The 19,999-nt window shown below is 38.0% G+C and overlaps 1 protein-coding gene across 2 annotated transcripts in view; it reads left to right on the top strand.

Annotated features, from left to right (window-relative positions):
* LOC121387800 (retinoic acid receptor gamma-like) overlaps window positions 1-19,999 on the top strand; it is a 176,456-nt gene that overhangs the window by 62,200 nt on the left and 94,257 nt on the right. For both annotated transcript variants that reach the window (XM_041519008.1, XM_041519006.1), the window contains exons 2-3: window positions 86-177; window positions 18,446-18,508. The gene's annotated coding sequence lies outside the window, so the exon portion shown is untranslated. The remainder of the gene's footprint in view (window positions 1-85; window positions 178-18,445; window positions 18,509-19,999) is intronic.

The following is a 19,999-nucleotide window of genomic DNA, read 5'->3' as shown; positions in this document are numbered from 1 at the left end:
ACAATGGCCCACGTACACTACATTTTGTACACTACATTTTGCGCAGACCCTGTCAATTAATTATACTGGGCTTCTTTCATTCCAGTGCCTGTCGTGAGGATTCCTTTGAAGTGAGCTGCTTATTTGATTGTCCGCTGAAAAATATCCTGTTGAGAACACATTCATTGTGACAAGTCTGTGAGTACACCAACTTCAGTATTAGCATTTTCAGCAAATTACATTATAAAAAGTCTGGTGTGCAGGTCGTTATATATGAAGAGTTCAGGCGCAAAACGCAATATATCCATTTTTCATTTTCAGTAAAAAATATTTTTTTAATTGGCGTATATCGCGTTTTGATTTTTAAAAAAACGGGATTTACCCAATACAATTTCATAAGGATCAATCACGTTTTGCAGCAAAACAGCGGGCCTACGATTAACCCTTACTGACATACAATAATGGCTTTAACTAAAAACTAGATACAAAATGGTTTATATCGCATTTTGTGCCTGAACTCTTCAATTAAGCAATGTATGATCCCTGTGATATATGTTTTTTCAGATGGGTTTTTTTTCACAATGCCTTGAGATATTGAGCTGAATTGTTGTGCATATATATATAGTGCTGTACTTTAAATAATGCTTCAGGGAGGGATGTAGCCCAGTGGTAAAGCGCACGCCTGATGTGCTGTCGGTCAAGGATCTATCCCCATCAGTGGGCCCATAGAGCTATTTTCGTTCCAGCCAGTGCACTAAGACAGGTATATGAAAGGCTATAGTATGTGCAATCCTGTCTGTGGGATGGTGCATATAAAAGATCCGTTACTACTAATGGAAGGAAATGTAGCAGGTTACTTCTCAATGACTGTGTCATAATGAGCAAATGTTTGACATCCATTAGCCGATGATTACTAAATCAGTGTACTCTTGTGGTGTTGTTAAACAAAACAAACTTCTGTCTGTGTTTTTATAATATATCCCCGTAAATGTGACAATGTTAGATACCAAATAGCTGTACTTTAAATAATGTTAAGGTCGATCTCCAGGGAACACTTTGTTTAGTATTTGCATCATGGTTGCTATGAAAATTTCACAGATTGCTACTCAATTTTACAATGTTAAATAGTACTTATACATTTTTAGCTGGTTAGTAATTGTCACTAATCAAACAGTATAGTCCATGGTATCGTTAAACACAGGCTGGTAGGTACTGGGTTCGGATCCCAGTCGAGGCATGGGATTTTTAATCCAGATACCGACTCCAAACCCTGAGTGAGTGCTCCGCAAGGCTCAATGGGTAGGTGTAAACCACTTGCACCGACCAGTGATCCATAACTGGTTCAGCAAAGGCCATGGTTTGTGCTATCCTGCCTGTGGGAAGCGCAAATAAAAGATCCCTTGCTGCCTGTTGTAAAAGAGTAGCCTGTGTGGTGACAGCAGGTTTCCTCTAAAAAACAGTGTCAGAATGACCATATGTTTGACGTCCAATAGCCGATGATAAGATAAAAAATCTTCTAGTGGCGTCGTTAAATAAAACAAACTTTACTTTGTTCCTTATTTTGCTTTGCATTAATTCATTCATTTCAACTTTTTTTCGTGCTTACATCCAATTAAGGTTCAAGCACGCTGTCCTGGGTACACACCTCAGCTATCTGGGCTGTCTGTACACAACAGATAGTTAGTTGTTAGTTGGTTAATGGTTAGTGAGAGAGAAGAGGGTGTAGTGGTCTTACACCTACTCACTGAGCCCTTAAGAACTCGCTCTGGGTTAGAGCCAGTACCGGGCTGCGAACCCTGTACCTACCAGCCTGTAGTCCGATGGCTTAACCCCTGCACCACCAAGGCCGGTTTTGCTTTGCAATAAGGAAGCTTCAGTGACTTGAAGAAAGAACTGAAACATCTAAGAGTAATCCGTATTGAGCAACTGATGAAGCCGGATTTAATAATAGATTGACCATTATTTAATAATGGCTGGCCCAAGTTACACTTAATGAGCCAATAATAGCCAATGGTTTGGTGTATTGAGCTGACGCCTTTGTACAGTTAACTTTATCACCCACCTCCAAACTGGAGGCATTCAGTGTAACGGGCCATAGTCTCGCTCCACTGACCAGCAAAAGAGACCTTATGCAAGTCCGCCAACCTGGGTGACATAACTCTTCCTCAAGTTCAAACAGAGGTCGGCCCTGGGCGTTGACCTTTGACACAGTTATAGGTGTGGATCTGTCCAAGCTGTCGCTGTACAGTTTAGGATTATAGTCTTTATAGAGGTGTTTGATTTTAGATTTTAGTTTTTGTATAACTGGTGAATAGAAAAGGTTATGGTTTGTTTAGTTTAACAACACCCCCACAGCATATTGATTGATTTATTGAGTTATTAATCATTGGGTATTGGATATAGATCTATGTAAACATTTTTGGTAATTGTGAAATGTAGCCTTGTGTGCAAATATCCACTACATGTTTTCATTAGCAGCAAGAAATCTTTTATATATGCATTCTGACAGACAGGACAGCACATACTAGGTCCTTTGGTATACCAGTGATGGGACACTGGTTGGAATGGGAAAAAACCCAATCAGAGAATGGGTCCAGTGAGGGGATTTGGTCCCTCAGTCTAATGTTAGCAGCTCAGGTGAGCGATCTACTAACTCAAGTAAATCACAGTAATTATTAGTAATAATCTCAGTGGGAAGGAAACGGTTTATTTAACGATGCACTCAACACATTTTATTTACGGTTATATGGCAGCGATACATTTCTACTATATGAGATAAAAGGTGACTTGGTAGAATAATCTTAGTATATAAGGTGGCCTCTTTAGACAGTTAGCTGATTAATACAGGTCAGTTTGTAATGTATCAGGTGATATTTCAAAATGGTAACATTGTTAAAACTTATAAATTCTCATAGAAAGTTTTGTATTATCATTTTAAAATGTGCTTGGTGAGATCTACATTTCAAAATGGGTACAGTATAAAAATAGAGGCAAATTTTCAATTTGGATTAAAAATCTGTTTAGTGAAACCTACTTTTCAAACTGGCGACAACCTTGTAAAAATTGTATAAATTCTTGTGGAAGTTTTGGATTATGATTAAAAATCTGTTTAGTGAAACCTACATTTCAAAATGGCGACAATCTTGTAAAAATTATATAAATTCTTGTGGCAAGTTTTGGATTATGATTAAAAATCTGTTTAGTGAGACCTACATTAAAAATCTGTTTCGTGAGACCTACATTTCAAATTGGTGACGACCTAATAAAAATTGTACATATTCTTATGGTAAGTTTTGGATTTTAATTAAAAATCTGCTTATTGAAACCTACATTTCAAAATGGCGACAACCGTGTAAAAAAATTAAAAATTATTGTGGCGAGTTTAGGATTTTGATTAAAAAGCCTGACAAGTGAGATGAACTCTGCGCGCGTCCCCCACGACTGAACTCTGTGCATGCGCCACAATTGTCTAACCTTGCACCTCTCCTATAGATTTTCTGCACACATTTAAAATTAACAGCCCTCCAGTCACTCTCCATCATTGAATTCCGGAGCGAGTCGGAGAAAGCTGCAACCAGGAGGTTGTCTTCCAAGTCTGATTGACCATGATTAGTCAGACCACCGATTTTCTTCAACTCCCAGGAATCATTTTCAGATGCCAGATGCAGGGGGGGGGGGGGGGGGGAGGGAGAGGAAGAGGAAATACATCTGTGTGTTTATGTGCTCGCCAAATGTTTCTTTATTGATCGGAGGCCATACCCTTGCTTGGAATAAATTGTATCCGCACAATTATGGATTAATGAAAAATTGGTATATTTTTGTCTCTTCTTCTTCTTGTGATATGGTTTAAGATGGATTAATCAAGGGTTTCAGAATTTAAAACAAATCCACCAAAAAATCCCCCCCCCCCCCCCCCAAAAAAAAAATTAATAATAATAAAAAAAATCCCAAACAAGCCCACCCTAAAAAGATACAGTTGAGTATTTGTAATTTCAAGACCCTAAGGTTTGACTTCACTAGAAGGATCATGCTTTGAAACTGACAGCAATACAAATGTCACTTACCTGTACATAAATATGGTTATAGTAATATCAAATGAAAATAAAGTCCACTGGAACACTGCTGATATACATGTAATAAACACCGTTCCAAACACACTACTCCTAAAACAAATGGCGTGCCTTTAACAGTATTGTAAAGTCGAGAGTAAACGCAGTGTTAATTTCTATGATGCCACCACATTTAGTTGAGGTCACTTAAAAGAAATGCTTTTTCTATTGTATTAAAAAAACCATCCTTTTTTAACCAACTGTTGAAAAGGACAGTAAAATTCATAAAACAATGAATAATGAAACATCATAACATTTTATTTAGGGGTTATATAATAAAATGTATAATATAATGCCACATTCACTTATTCAATTGAGGTTACTTATAAGAAATGCTTTTTTGTTGTATTAAAAAAACACACCTCCTTTTTTAAAAACCAACTGTTAAAAAGGACAGTAAAATTCATAACACAATGAATAATGAAACATCATATCATTTTATTTAGGGGTTATATAATAAAATGTATAATATAATGCCACATTCACTTATTCAATTGAGGTTACTTATAAGAAATGCTTTTTTGTTGTATTAAAAAAACACACCTCCTTTTTTAAAAACCAACTGTTAAAAAGGACAGTAAAATTCATAACACAATGAATAATGAAACATCATAACATTTTATTTAGGGGTTATATAATAAAATGTATAATATAATGCCACATTCACTTATTCAATTGAGGTTACTTATAAGAAATGCTTTTTTGTTGTATTAAAAAAACACACCTCCTTTTTTAAAAACCAACTGTTAAAAAGGACAGTAAAATTCATAACACAATGAATAATGAAACATCATATCATTTTATTTAGGGGTTATATAATAAAATGTATAATACAAAAAAATTATCTTAATTTATTACAATATCATATAAAGTCAAATAAAATGAAAAAGGCTTTTAGTAGTCGGTAGTTAAAATCATGAAAAGCAGAATTTCTGGCATTATAATCTGTTAGTGCTTTATTTGATGTTTATTTGATAAGACCTCCAACTCTGTTAGTACCCATTTAATTACTTTATCGTGGCCTCACCGAATCCCTCCCAATGAAAGAAATGTTTTATTTAACGACGCACTCAACACATTTTAATTAGGGTTATATGGTGTCAGACATATGGTTAAGGACCACACAGATATTGAGAGGAAACCCGCTGTCGCCACTTCATGGGCTACTCTCTCCGATTAGCAGCAAGGGATCTTTTATGTGCACCATCCCCCTCCCAATGTGTCACATGACTGAAAGCTGTCATTTTTGCCAACCAAACCAAACCATTTTTGTCTATTTCTGTATTTGTGATAATGCTGGGTTTTGTTTTCGGGGTGAAAACAGGAATTGGTGAAGATGGTTAAAAATGATAAAAACAAATATTTTCTTCTGGTTATACCTGTTTGTATTGCATTGTTTCTGTGACCCCTGTGCATGCTGTAACCTTACCGTGGTGCAGGAGTGTAACATTGTTTCTGTGACCCCTGTGCATGCTGTAACCTCACCATGGTGCAGGGGTGTAACATTGTTTCTGTGACCCCTGTGCATGCTGTAACCTCACCGTGGTGCAGGGGTGTAACATTGTTTCTGTGACCCCTGTGCGTGCTGTAACCTTACCGTGGTGCAGGGGTGTAACATTGTCTTTGAGAATGGCCAATACAGCACAAATCTCCTTGTTTTCTTCGAGATACAATTAAAATTTTGAATAAAAGTCTATATCTATCTGTGATATTTGTATTTTTGCACAGTTCTTTACACTGTGTTTTTATTTATATCTTGAATTCTTATATTGATGTTGATCATCACTTTATTTGTTTGCATTACCATAGTTTGACACCCAATAGCCGATGTATTTTTTGTGCTGGCGTTCAACATTCATTCATTCATTCTGTTTCTGTGAAACTTGTTCGTAACCTTTCGGTGTCTCTTCTGATGTTTTTATTAGCAAAAACAATGGTTGAAGTGCACCAAGTCTCAATCTTTACAATACTCGACCATACGCCATTCATGGATTAATGAAACACTAGTCTATTTTTGGTTCTTCTTCTTATCATATGGTTTGAGATGGATTAATCAAAGGTTCGAGAATTAAAACACAAAATTACTTATTGTGAATATTGTGTCTATTTTTGCCATTCCTTCTCATGATATGGTTTAATATGAATTCATCAAAGGTTCTAGAAATTAAAAAAAAAAACCCACATTCCATGAAGGGATTAATGAAAAATTTATATATTTTTGCCGCCTCTCATTACGATATGATTTAAGATGGATTAATCAAGGGTTCTAGATTTATTTATTTTTAAATCACTTGCCATGCATGGATTAATGGAACATTTACATCTTTTTGTCTCTGTTAATCAAGATCCGACGTCATATAACAGTAAATAAAATGTGTTGAGTGCGTCGTTAAATAAAACATTTCATTTCATTCTATTAATCAAGAGTTTTAGAATCAATTAAAAAAAACCCACAGCAACAAACCACCCTCAAATCCCCCCCCCACCCCCCCCCAAAAAAAAAAAAAAAAAAAAAAAAAAAATGCCATGCCAGCTGTGCCATGCATGTATTAATGCAATTTTTTCTTCTATTTTTGTCTTTTCTTGTTTTGATATGGTTTAAGATGGATTAATCAAGGGTTAAAAAGTAAACAAATGCTATTCATGTATTAATGAAAATTGGTATATTTTTACCTCTTCTTGCTGTGATATGATTTATAAAGGATTACCGACCTTGGTGGTGTCGTGTTTAAGCCATCGGATTTAACCTTTAGACTACTGGATTAATTTTTAACAAAAACCACATTGAGTGGGTACAAGTTTATAATTTTTACTCACATATATTCACTTAAATGTTTTATAAAAACATGAAATAAAGTTCATATATTAATCGGTAAGTATTATTTTTGTGTCTTTTTTTGTAATTTTTATTATTTTAGATCGGCTAATGGTGATTAAAATTAGGCAAAAAATCGAAAAAGTTGCGCTTACTTACGGGCATTTGTGGCCAGCTGTCCAGTATTTATGTCCATTATTCCCGATAACTGGTTTTTTGACCAGATATTTTTGTTAAAAACCGAACTAAGATTCATATTGCAATATTTGGTAATTTTCGTTGTTGGTAAAACGATCAAATTTATTTTCAAATTAGCTGTCACAATCAGCTATCGATCCCTGAAAATGACCGCGACGTGCCGCCATTGTTGTCAAGTGAAAATACTTGCCGAAAACCACTTTTTGAACTCAAAATTTCAAGGTATTTTCAATTGAAAAAATCAAAACAAAAGCCACCATTTAAAAAAAAAATCTTTTTTCTTTAATTATATTTCCGTTTCCGGTGAGTGTCGTGTGCAAAACGGCGGGAAATATGAATTGGGGAATGGACTGTATACAGTATACAGTATATCGACTGACGTGACGTCGGGTGAGATATCTCGTCTGCAGTAGTCAGAAGGTTAAGGCTGGTAAGTACTGGGTTCACAGCTCGGTACTGGCTCCCACCCAGAGCGGGTGTTAATGACTTAATAGGTCTCTCTCACTAACCACTAACAATTAAGTAACAACTAACCCACTGTCCTGGACAGACAGCCCAGATAGCCGAGGTGTGTGCCCAGGACAGCGTGCTTGAACCTTGATTGGATTTAAGCACAAAAATAAGCACTCTAGAATTAAAGAAACCACCCCAACCATACCATGCATGGATTAATGTAGAATCGATTGCTGGTAATTTGGTATCCCCATAATTTTAATAAAAAAAATAAAAAGAGAAAAAAAAGCTAAATAATTTTTTTTATTTATTAAAACATGTTGTCTTAGGTGTTTAAGAATCTTGACAATTGTGTAATAACCAGATGTGCCAAAAAAATCTAGTAACCAAGGTTTTAACAGTTATGTTTTTAGACTCCGATAATCGGCACCATTTCCCAAAGGCCATGTTGTTTTTTATTCCCAATTTTGGAGTAAAAAATTCCTGAGGCGTCGTGGTTAGGCCATCGGTCTACAGGCTGGTAGGTACTGGGTTCAGATCCCAGTCGAGGCATGGGATTTTTAATCCAGATACCAACTTCAAACCCTGAGTGAGTGCTCTGCAAGGCTCAATGGGTAGGTGTAAACCACTTGCACCGACCAGTGATCCATAACTGGTTCAACAAAGGCCATGGTTTGTGCTATCCTGCCTGTGGGAAGCGCAAATAAAAGATCTCTTACTGCTAATCAGAAAGAGTAGCCCATGTAGTGGCGACAGCGGGTTTCCTCTCAAAATCTGTGTGGTCCATAACCATATGTCTGACGCCATATAACCGTAAATAAAATGTGTTGAGTGCATTGTTAAATAAAACATATAACATATATAAGATATATTTTGAAAATGATAATACCACTTGACAAAGACACCTAATTCCCTCCCTGTAATATAATGTTTCATAATGCAAAATAGATATATTAATTTGTATAAATACAAGTACATGTATAGTATTATTACTCTTTTAAATTCCATCTTAGCTTAATAAGATGTTTTTGAAATGAAACTGAAAATTCCCAATGTTTTGTAAAACAATGCTAAAATTCCCAAAGTCAAAGCCATGGAGTCAAATTTGAGAAAACAAACCCTGGTAGCCCAGTGGACTACTGTGTTTAGACATCTGGTAGCCTGGGTGAGAAATCAGTAGCCAAAACACCCTAGGCTACCGCTACTGTGGAGCCCTGATAGCCTATTGTAGAAATAACCATGTGCTATACACAAAACAGAAGCTTTAAATGTACTGAGGTGTTGTTTTCCTTCAATTTAGATTTTTTTGTAATTTTATTACTGCAGGACTGAAGTTTAAAGGAACAGACCCTAGTTTCAACCCGTGAAAATTAACACTAAGTTTAGTTAATCTACAAACCTGCAACACATTTGAATAAAGTTACAATTCAGTGAAACATGAGTCTGTGACTTTGAAATGGTGAAATACCCCCAAAAATAGACTAAAACTCGACTCCATAACTGTTACTTCTCAAACGCACGTGCATTTTTTTAAAAATATGAAAAATGTATTTTGTGATATTAAAAACACCAGGATGACCAAAAACACTTCGAATGTATGGAAATTGATAATCAAAACCATAAAATCTAAGTAAAGTATGATTTCAGTTATCAAAAATGGCTCTAATAGTAAAAAATCTGCCTTAGTGTTTAAAAACTAGAGTATGTCCCTTTAAGAATTTGGTGCAGGATGTAGCCCAGTGGTAAAGCATCCACTCGATGCGCGGTCGGTCTGGGATCGATCCCTGTCAGTGGGCCCATTGGGCTATTTCTCGTTCCAGCCAGTGTACCACGACTGGTATATCAAAGGCCATGGTATGTACTACCCTGTCTGTGGGATGGTGCATATAAAAGATCCCTTGCTGCTAATCGAAAAGAGTAGCCCATGAAGTGGCGACAGCAGGTTTCCTCTCTCAGTATTTGTGTGGTCCTTAACCATATGTCTGACGCCATATAACCGTAAATATAATGTGTTCAACCATAACTTGTGTCACAATTAGGAACTATAGTGGACCGTGATGAATGAACTCTCACCAGGAAGTGATCTGTGTAGTGAGACCATAGTACCAGGGTAGGACGTAGCTTAGTGGTACAGCACTCGCCTGGTGCGCGATCCACAACTGGTGTAACAAACACCGTGGTATGTACTGTCCTTTGTGTGGGGTGGTGCATATAAACGATCCCTTGCTGCTAATAAAAAAGAGTAGCCTGTGAAGTGGTGACAGCGGGTTTCCTCTCTCAATATATGTGTGGTCCTTAACCATATGTCCGACCATAAGTAAATTATGTTGAGTGCGTTGTTAAATAAAATATTTCTTTCCTTCCTTCTTTAACAATACCAGAAAGTAACCTCGGTTATGTGAAAATGAATGTCGGTAATGTGAAATTGAATGTCGGCAATGTGAAATTGAATGTCGGTAATGTGAAAATTAATGTCGGTAATGTGAAATTGAATGTCGGCAATGTGACACTTTCCAAAGTGGTCAGACTAAATCTACAGCTAAAAGCCCATGAGAAATAGCAGGTGTTTGTCACAAATAGTCACAAGAGACCAAACACCTAGCTATTGCGGTTGAAGAGACGGGGACTGGGATGTGGAGGTGGACAGCAACAAAAGTTGAAAGATAGGATGAGCTTCGAGGTCAGGAAGAAATGAGATGGAAGTCAGAGGAGAGAAAGGAAAGGGGGCAGTAGGATAAAAAGAACAAAACAATTCCAAACAAACACAAAAAAAACAACCCTGCTATCGGAAAAGCACCTGACCTATTGGAATTTGTATCACAACAACGAAAGATTCTGAGCCGTTTTCCTCAGGGTGGTGGGGTCAAACAGCGCCTGATGGCCCTGGTAGTACAATTTCAGAAATACAGCATTCTGTAAATAAAATGGATATTAAAGTTAAAACATATTGATTGGTACTCGACATGGGCTTTTGTCTTATCACCTGTGACTTTGCCGGCTTTGAAAAATGTTTTCACTGGCACAAAGAAAACAGTCCCTGTTAGGGGAATACCCAGCTGTACCGTCCCTAACCCTGTTGTTGGAGCATTAATTGAACGGTTTTGTTGTCGGCAGATAAGTATCCCTCGGAGGGTTTGAAAATTTTAACTAAATGACTGCATCCATAATGCAATTTCTTGTCTACAAGTCTCACCGTTGCCATACATCGATTATGTATTACAGCCAGTATCTAGTTTCCCATTGGCCTTAACTTGTTTGTCGGGTTCAATACCCTTGAAGAGGGCGGAATGTAACCCTAGTGGTAAAGCATTCACTTGATGCGCGGTCGATCTGGGATCGATCCCCGTCAGTGGACTCATTGGGCTATTTCTTGCTCCAGCAGTGCACCACGACTGGTATATCAGAGGCTGTGGTATGTGCTATCCTGTATGTGGGATGGTGCATATAAAGAGGGCAGGACATAGCCCTAGTGGTAAAGCATTCGCTTGATGCGAGGTCGATCTGGGATATATCCCCGTCAGTGGACCCGTTGGGTTATTTCTCGCTCCAGCCAATGCACCACAACTGGTATATCAGAGGCTGTGGTACGTGCTATCCTGTCTGTGGGATGGTGCATATAAAAGATCCCTTGTTGCTAATCGAAAAGAGTAGCCCATGAAGTGGTGACAGCGGTTTCTTTTTCAATATAATCCCACAGACAGGATTACCACTGGGCTACGTCCTGCCCGGACTAAAAACAAAAAACACTTACCAGAACCAGCAACTTCTGTATTTACTATAGGGTTAAAAACAAATCTACTCACTATAAACAAAAAACACTTATCTAGCCTTGATTAATCCCATCCTGCAATCATTACACTATGGTAACAAATAGTCACAGAAAAAAGAAAGAAATAAATGTTTTATTTAACGACGCACTCAACACATTTTATTTACGGTTATATGGCGTCAGACATATGGTTAAGGACCACATAGATTTTGAGAGGAAACCCGCTGTCGCCATTACATGGGCTACTCTTTCTGATTAGCAGCAAGGGATCTTTTATTTGCGCTCCCCACAGGCAGGATAGCACAAACCATGGCCTTTGTTGAACCAGTTATGGATCACTGGTCGGTGCAAGTGGTTTACACCTACCCAATGAGCCTTGCGGAGCACTCACTCAGGGTTTGGAGTCGGTATCTGGATTAAAAATCCCATGCCTCGACTGCAATCCGAACCCAGTACCTACCAGCCTGTAGACCGATGGTCTGCCACGATGCCACCGAGGCCGGTAAATAGTCACAGTTTCAGAGGTGAACAAATAGCTTATAGTGTCACATAGTCACAGTGTCAGAGGTGAACAAATAGCTTATAGTGTCACATAGTCACAGTGTCGGAGGTGAACAAATAGCTTATAGTGTCACATGGTCACAGTGTCGGAGGTGAACAAATAGCTTATAGTGTCACATGGTCACAGTGTCGGAGGTGAACAAATAGCTTATAGTGTCACATGGTCACAGTGTCAGAGGTGAACAAATAGCTTATAGTGTCACATGGTCACAGTGTCAGTGTCAGAGGTGAACAAATAGCTTATAGTGTCACATAGTCACAGTGTCAGAGGTGAACAAATAGCTTATAGTGTCACATAGTCACAGTGTCAGAGGTGAACAAATAGCTTATAGTGTCACATGGTCACAGTGTCAGAGGTGAACAAATAGCTTATAGTGTCACATGGTCACAGTGTCAGAGGTGAACAAATAGCTTATAGTGTCACATGGTCACAGTGTCAGAGGTGAACAAATAGCTTATAGTGTCACATGGTCACAGTGTCAGAGGTGAACAAATAGCTTATAGTGTCACATGGTCACAGTGTCAGAGGTGAACAAATAGCTTATAGTGTCACATGGTCACAGTGTCAGAGGTGAACAAATAGCTTATAGTGTCACATGGTCACCAATCAATTCAATTTTCAATTCAATCATTTATTTCTGTTTATGAATTATACAGACATGAATAATAATATCAACATTAAGAAAAGAAAACAAGAAGAAGAAGAAAACAATACATGTTATAATGGTTGCAATATTCTAGCACAATTATAATTAATATACTTGTAACAATATTTAACAAGTGACAATGTCAGAGGTGAACAAATAACACCCTGTTTGTTTAAAAATTCCAATCTTGTTTTAACATGTTTAATATTTAGATTAGCTAGATCATCCTGTTTAATTTTCGTCTCATGACAGTGTCATTTATTACTAGTACATGTGTTATATTGTGTGTCATGATGTGTGGTCGTTTAGTGTGATAAGTCGTACATGTGCTGTATTGTGTGTCATGATGCATGGTCGTTTAGTGTAATAAGTTGTACATGTGTTGTATTATGTGTCATGATGCATGGTCGTTTAGTGTAATAAGTTGTACATGTGTTGTATTGTGTGTCATGATGCATGGTCGTTTAGTATAATAAGTTGTACATGTGTTGTATTGTGTGTCATGATGCATGGTCGTTTAGTGTAATAAGTTGTACATGTGTTGTATTGTGTGTCATGATGCATGGTCGTTTAGTGTAATAAGTTGTACATGTGTTGTATTGTGTGTCATGATGCATGGTCGTTTAGTGTGGTAAGTTGTACATGTGTTGTTTTGTGTGTGATGATACATGGTCGTTTAGTGTGACAAGTTGTACATGTGTTTAAGTTGTACATGTGCTGTATTGTGTGTCATGACACATGGTCGTTTAGTGTGATAAGTTGTACATGTGTTATGTGTGATAAGTTGTACATGTGCTGTATTGTGTGTCATGACACATGGTCGTTTAGTGTGATAAGTTGTACATGTACTGTATTGTGTGTCATGACGCATGGTCGTTTAGTGTGATATGTTGTACATGTGCTGTATTGTGTGTCATGACACATGGTCGTTTAGTGTGATAAGTTGTACATGTACTGTATTGTGTGTCATGACGCATGGTCGTTTAGTGTGATATGTTGTACATGTACTGTCTTGTGTGTCATGACGCATGGTCGTTTGGTGTGATAAGTTGTATATGTGCTGTATTGTGAAATCAGACAATCCCAAAATTCTGGCAAGTTGACTAACAGAGGCAGATGACTTGTACAAAGACAGAAAACTTGATGACAACATCTGTCTGGCATAAGGTTACACAGTGTTTGCCTCAACTGAATGTGCCCATTTTTGTTGGTTGTCCAATACAAAATTTAATTATTTGGCTGCAATTTTTTATGGGCATATATTTTAAGGTACAATGTTTATGTTTCAAAGAAGAAGTTAATAAATAATTTTGGCGGGAAGCTGTCATTGTGCAAGTTTATGACTGCATCTTTAAGTACCTGTAATGTATATGAGCTGCAGGTTTTTATGGCCCTCAGTTAAAATGTAAATTAAAGGAGTATAGATTGAATGGACATCTGTTGAAATTGTAAAAACGGTTGTAAATCATTGGTATGTTAGATAAAAGAAAAGAAATGTGCAAAATATGTCTGAGAATTTTGTTGTTTAATGTTTTGAGACTGATAAATGAGGAGACCCTGATTAAATTATTTAAGGATGTGGTAGGGGGCCGTTCAAATATTACGTAACACTATTTTGGTCAAAATTACACCCCCCCAACCCCTGTAATGCTCCATAATGCTAGACCGTACACCCCCCAAAATATTACATAACACTTGGAGACACCCTCCATTCACAAATAAGTTATGCGATGGGTGTAATATAATTTTAATGTACCATATTTTTCGGCATATAAGCCGCTACGTTTTTTTACTGTGAATTTCAATGTGTGGTTTATAAAATGATGTGCTTTATTTTATGAATTTTATGGTAACCGCCGTGCATAAAACCACACTTTTTTTTGCTTCATAATAATATAGCATACCAAATGACTGGGACTGAAGTATTATGATGGAATGAGTCTTTATTAATAGTCTAGTCAGACTAGAAACAATACATCACTTGCTTATTGTTCTACTATAATAGACTTAGACTGCAAAGTTTCTTAGTTTGATTTCTGTAACATTTATTGTTAGTAGTGCATCAGATGTGTTTGTCTGATGTTTTAAAATGAAGTAACTCACCTCATATTATACAAAGTAATGTTGTTAATGTTATAGTTTGTAGCAAACACACACCACACACACACACACACACACACACACACACACACACACACACCCGGACTTGCATGTTTGATACTGTAGATAAAAAGCCAATAGCAACCTAAACAATATCACATGACACAATTACAATGTCATGGTCATTTACGGCCAGTTGCAAAAGCCGGACCTTAACAATGACATCAAAACAGTTTCTTGATCTCTTTAATGCTTGTGTTTTCTTTAGTGGTATTTAGAGAGTGCCTGTGAAAAATGTGAGGTTTTGAGGGAATTAATGAATGGATGTTTAACGACACCCCAGCACGAAAACAGAGATCAGCTATTTTGGGCGTCAAACAAGGTTTTGAGGGAATTCCGGTTTACAGAGAGAGTCTGGTTTTGACAGTTTCACTGTTGTTATATTTAGACACCAAACAGCTGTTTAAACTAAAAATGTGCCATGGTGTTGTTAAACAAACCTTCCTTTTCCACTGCAAACTGTATATGTGTGTGTAGAACACTCACACTTTTTGGAAAAAGTACAAAATCAATTAACCACTTATCCTAGGTCTACAGCTGACCACCATTACACAGCTTATATAAACAAAAAACAAACCAAGTTTCCTGCCACCAGGTACCTTGCTTTACCAACATGAAAAAGGAAACAGCTGTTTGGAAGACATTCTTGTTTAAAGGTGAAGGTTGAAGAATCTTTGCCATGTGATTGGTTGGTTCTGAAGGAGTTGTTGATTATAGTTCACCTGACAGAACTGGTGGTATTGAAGGTAGTATACTGGATGTTAACTTCTACAACTTGAACTCGAAATTTGTTAGCATTTTCAGGGGCGGATGTAGACCAGTGGTACCAGCCTTGGTGGCGTCGTGGTAGGCCATCGGTCTACAGGCTGGTAGGTACTGGGTTCGTATCCCAGTCGAGGCATGGGATTTTTAATCCAGATACCGACTCCAAACCCTGAGCGAGTGCTCCGCAAGGCTCAATGGGTAGGTGTAAACCACTTGCACCAACCAGTGATCCATAACTGGGTTCAACAAAGGCCATGGTTTGTGCTATCCTGCCTGTGGGAAGCGCAAATAAAAGATCCCTTGCTGCTAATCAGAAGAGTACCCATGTAGTGGCGACAGCGGGTTTCCTCTCTCAAAATCTGTGTGGTCCTTAACCTTATATGTCTGATGCCATATAACCATAAATAAAATGTGTTGAGTGCGTTGTTAAATAAAACATTTCTTTCTTTCTTTAGACCAGTGGTAAAGCACTCGCTTGATGTGCGGTAGGTTTAGGGTAGATCCCCGTTGGTGAGCCCATTGGTTTATTTCTCGTTCCAGCCAGTGCACCATGACTGGTATATCAAAGGCTGTGGTATGTGCCATCCTGTCTTGGGATGGTGATCCTTTGCTGCAAATGCAAATATATAGTGGGTTTCATCTCTGAGACTATATGTCAAAATTACCAAATGTCCGACATCCAATAGCCAATGATTAATAAATCAGTATGCTCTAGTGGTATCATTAAGCAAAAAAACCTAACTTTTTATTAATGTTTTCAAAACAAATATGAATTTCTTTTTGTAATTCAAATGGGATATAGTATGAAAGATTATTGTGACATAACATTATTTTAATATATTGTTGGTTTTATTTGTATTAATAACAAAGTGTTTCTTTTTTAACTTTCGGGGCGAGACATATCCCAGTAGTAAAGCGCTCGCTTGATGCATGGTCGGTTTGGGATCGATCCCCATCAGTGGGCCTATTGGGCTATCTCTCACTCATGTAAGGTACATGAAAGGCTGTGGTATGTGCTATCCTGTCTGTGGGAGGGTGCATATAAAAGATCCCTTGCTGCTAATTGAAAAGAGTAGCCCATGAAGTGGTGACAGTGGGTTTCCTCCCTCAATATCTGTGTGGTCCATAACCATATGTCTGACGCCATATAACCGTAAATAAAATGTGTTGGGTGTGTCGTTAAATAAACCGTTTCCTTCCTTCCTACCTCCTTGATTCTTTGTTAACTTGACGGTGCATGTTGCACTGTCAAGTTAAGTACATTGTGGACACGACATTGTGCCACTATTAGTTTGATGTCATGATCTGTTTATATTTATGCAACTTAAACTCATTTTAACTGAACAAAAATTTGGTTGGAAATGACGAAAATTCACACATGCAATAACTATACCAGTATAAGATAGAAGTGTAGTTATATCCACACTTGCGCAAGACATCATAACAACAAGGCTATTTCTCGCTCCAGTCAATGCCCCACAACTGGTACATCAAAAGGCTGTGGTATGTGCTATCCTGTCTATGTGGTGGTGCATATAAAAGATCCCTTTCTGCTAAACAAAAAGAGTAGCCCATGAAGTGGTGACATTGGGTTTCCTCTCTGAATATTTGTGTGGTCCTTAACCAATTGTCCTACGCCATATAACCGTAAATATAATGTGTTGAGTGCGTCATTAAATAAAACATTTCCTTCCTTCCTTCCTTCATAACAACAATGGACTATAAATCTGTTAGGCCGTTGCTTATACACTTACTGCTTATTCTGACTGCAATGTCACTGTCACTTTGACTGTATCCTAGTTTAAAGGCATATTGTCACAGACCACTGACCTATTTAATGGTCTAACAAAGTATTACCTGAACAAATATAATTTGATTTGTCCCTAAATGTACTTTATTCAACCATCTTCATAACCACCATACTCCATTTATTAATGATATTTTGTAAAAATAATTGAATTATGGCAATGGTCCATAATTCAAAAACTAACATTGTTGACAGGGTTGACATGGATTTCACTCCATCATGGTTCAGTTAAGGTGATGCAATAGCTAGATTTGGTTTCCAACAATTAATGTAATTTTTAGTTATTATCCATTTGTAGAAAAATAAGATCCTTAAATCCGTGACAGTATGCCTTAAACGAAAACAGTTTGCGTTCACACTTACATGTAAACTGTTTTTGTTATACCAGCTTAACTAAACCATATGCCGAAGTGTTTTAACTATACCGGTATATATTAGTGAAAAGACTATTAAAGGTTGTTTTGTTTAACAACACCACTAGAGTAAATTTATTAATTAATTAATCATTGGCTATTGGTAATTCTGACATGTATAGTCATCAGTGGAAACCCGCTACATTTTTTTCTAATGCAGCAAGTGTTTACAGTTACATTTTAAACTGGTTTAGTTATACTAGTTTAGAAACAAAGAGAAATATTTTATTTAACGATGCACTCAACAAATTTTATTTACGGTTATATGGCGTCAGACATATGGTTAAGGACCACACAGATTTTGAGAGGAAACCTGCTGTCGCCACTACATGGGCTACTCTTTCCGATTAGCAGCAAGGGATCTTTTATTTGGGCTTCACACAGGCAGGATAGCACAAACCATGGCCTTTGTTGAACCAGTTATGGATCACTGGTCAGCGCAAGTGGTTTTACACCTACCCATTGAGCCTTGCGGAGCACTCACTCGACTGGGATCCGAACCCAGTACCTACCAGCCTGTAGACCGATGGCCTAACCACGACGCCACTGAGGCCGGTCATATTATACAAAGTAATGTTATAGTTTGTAGAAAACCCCTCCCCCTAACTTGCATGTTTGATACTGTAGATAAAAAAGCCAATAGCAGCCTAAACAATATCACATGACACAATTACAATGTCATGGCCATTTACACGCATATACACGCATATGCACGCACATGTACGGTAATAGATCCATTTTCATGTTTGTGTTTTTGTGTGTTTTTCAGCAATATATACTGAACTCAGTGCCTTGTCAATAACTGGGGAGCCTCATCAATCAGTGAGTAAAGGTAAGTGCCTGATGTTGTTTGAATCCATTTAGTAAATTAACATTCTGCGGTGATCTTCAACATAATTTATTAATTCATTCACGGGGGACGGATGTAGCCCAGTGGTAAAGCGATCGCTTGATGCGAGGTTGGTTTTGGATCAGTTCCTGTTGTTGGGCCCATTAGACTATTTCTAATTCCAGCCAGTGAACCATGACTGGTATATCAAAAGGCTGTGGTATGTTCTATCCTGTTTGTGGGATGGTGCATATAAAAGATCCCTTGATACTAATGGAAACATGTAGCAGGTTTCCTCAAAGACTATATGTCAAAATTACCAAATGTTTGACATCCAATAGCCGATGATTACTAAATCAAATGTGCTCTAGTGGTGTCATTAAACAAAACTACATTTTTCAAATAGTAGCAGACAGACAGACAGACAGACAAACATATGTACAGACAGACAGACTTTGTAATTTTAACATGGTGTTGACAGCAGGTTGTAATTGAGACTGGGCCAGCTGGTTTTGTTGCTATATTAGGACAGAGGGTGGACACAGACAGACAGCCAGACACATGGACAGATGGACAGACACACACACACAAAGGCAGATAGACAGGCAGATACACAAACATACTCACACACACACACAGACAGACAGATAGACAGACGAGCTTTGTAATTGAACCTGGTGTTGACAACGCATTGTAACGTAGACTAGGCTGGTTGTTTTCGTTAGTGAGAGTGAGACAATGGCCAGAGTTCATGTTTGAGTTCACTTCCCTGTGTGTCAACACAACTAAAGTGCCCACGTACTGTCAGGAATGTTAGTCCTTCACTCTGGATTCACTGCAGTACAGCTGACAGTTTCTCTAACCCTCCGTTTTCTCTGTGGCCTTTTTCACTATTTACCAGCCTTGGTGGTATCATGGTTAAACCATCAGACATAAGGCTGGTAGCTGGTAGGTACAGGGTTCGCAGCCTGGACACTGGTGTAGGAAACGGCTCCCTTGCAGCCCCCCCCCCCCCCCCACACACACATACACACTTTTCAGATATTTTGCTTTATATTTGCTTTATAATATAGTAAAAGTGTGTAAATATGAAAGTGTGCCCACCCCCCCCCCCCCCCCCCCCCCCCCTTTTTTTTTTTTAGCACCTTCCTACACCACTGCTGGTACCGGCTCCCACTTAGAGCAAGTTTTAACGACTCAGTGGGTAGGTGTAAGACCACTGCACCCTCTTCTCTCTCTCACTAACCACTAACAACTAACCCACTGTCCTGGACAGACAGGCCAGATAGCTGAGATGTGTGCCCAGGACAGCGTGCTTTAACCTTAATTGGATATATAAGCATGAAAATAAGTTGAAATAAAATGAAATTTACTATTGGGGGGGGTGGGGGTGGTGGTACTATTAGCGCAGTTGGTTGAGTGCTCGCTTGAGTTGCTTGCATCACAGGATCAGACCACCTCAATGGATCTATTCAACTGATTGTGTATTTCTCA

The sequence above is a fragment of the Gigantopelta aegis genome, chromosome 13, assembly GCF_016097555.1.
Source record: "Gigantopelta aegis isolate Gae_Host chromosome 13, Gae_host_genome, whole genome shotgun sequence".
In the NCBI taxonomy this organism is placed as follows: domain Eukaryota; kingdom Metazoa; phylum Mollusca; class Gastropoda; order Neomphalida; family Peltospiridae; genus Gigantopelta; species Gigantopelta aegis.
Note: the sequence above shows the minus strand (reverse complement) of the source record. Positions and strands in the feature narration are given on the sequence as shown.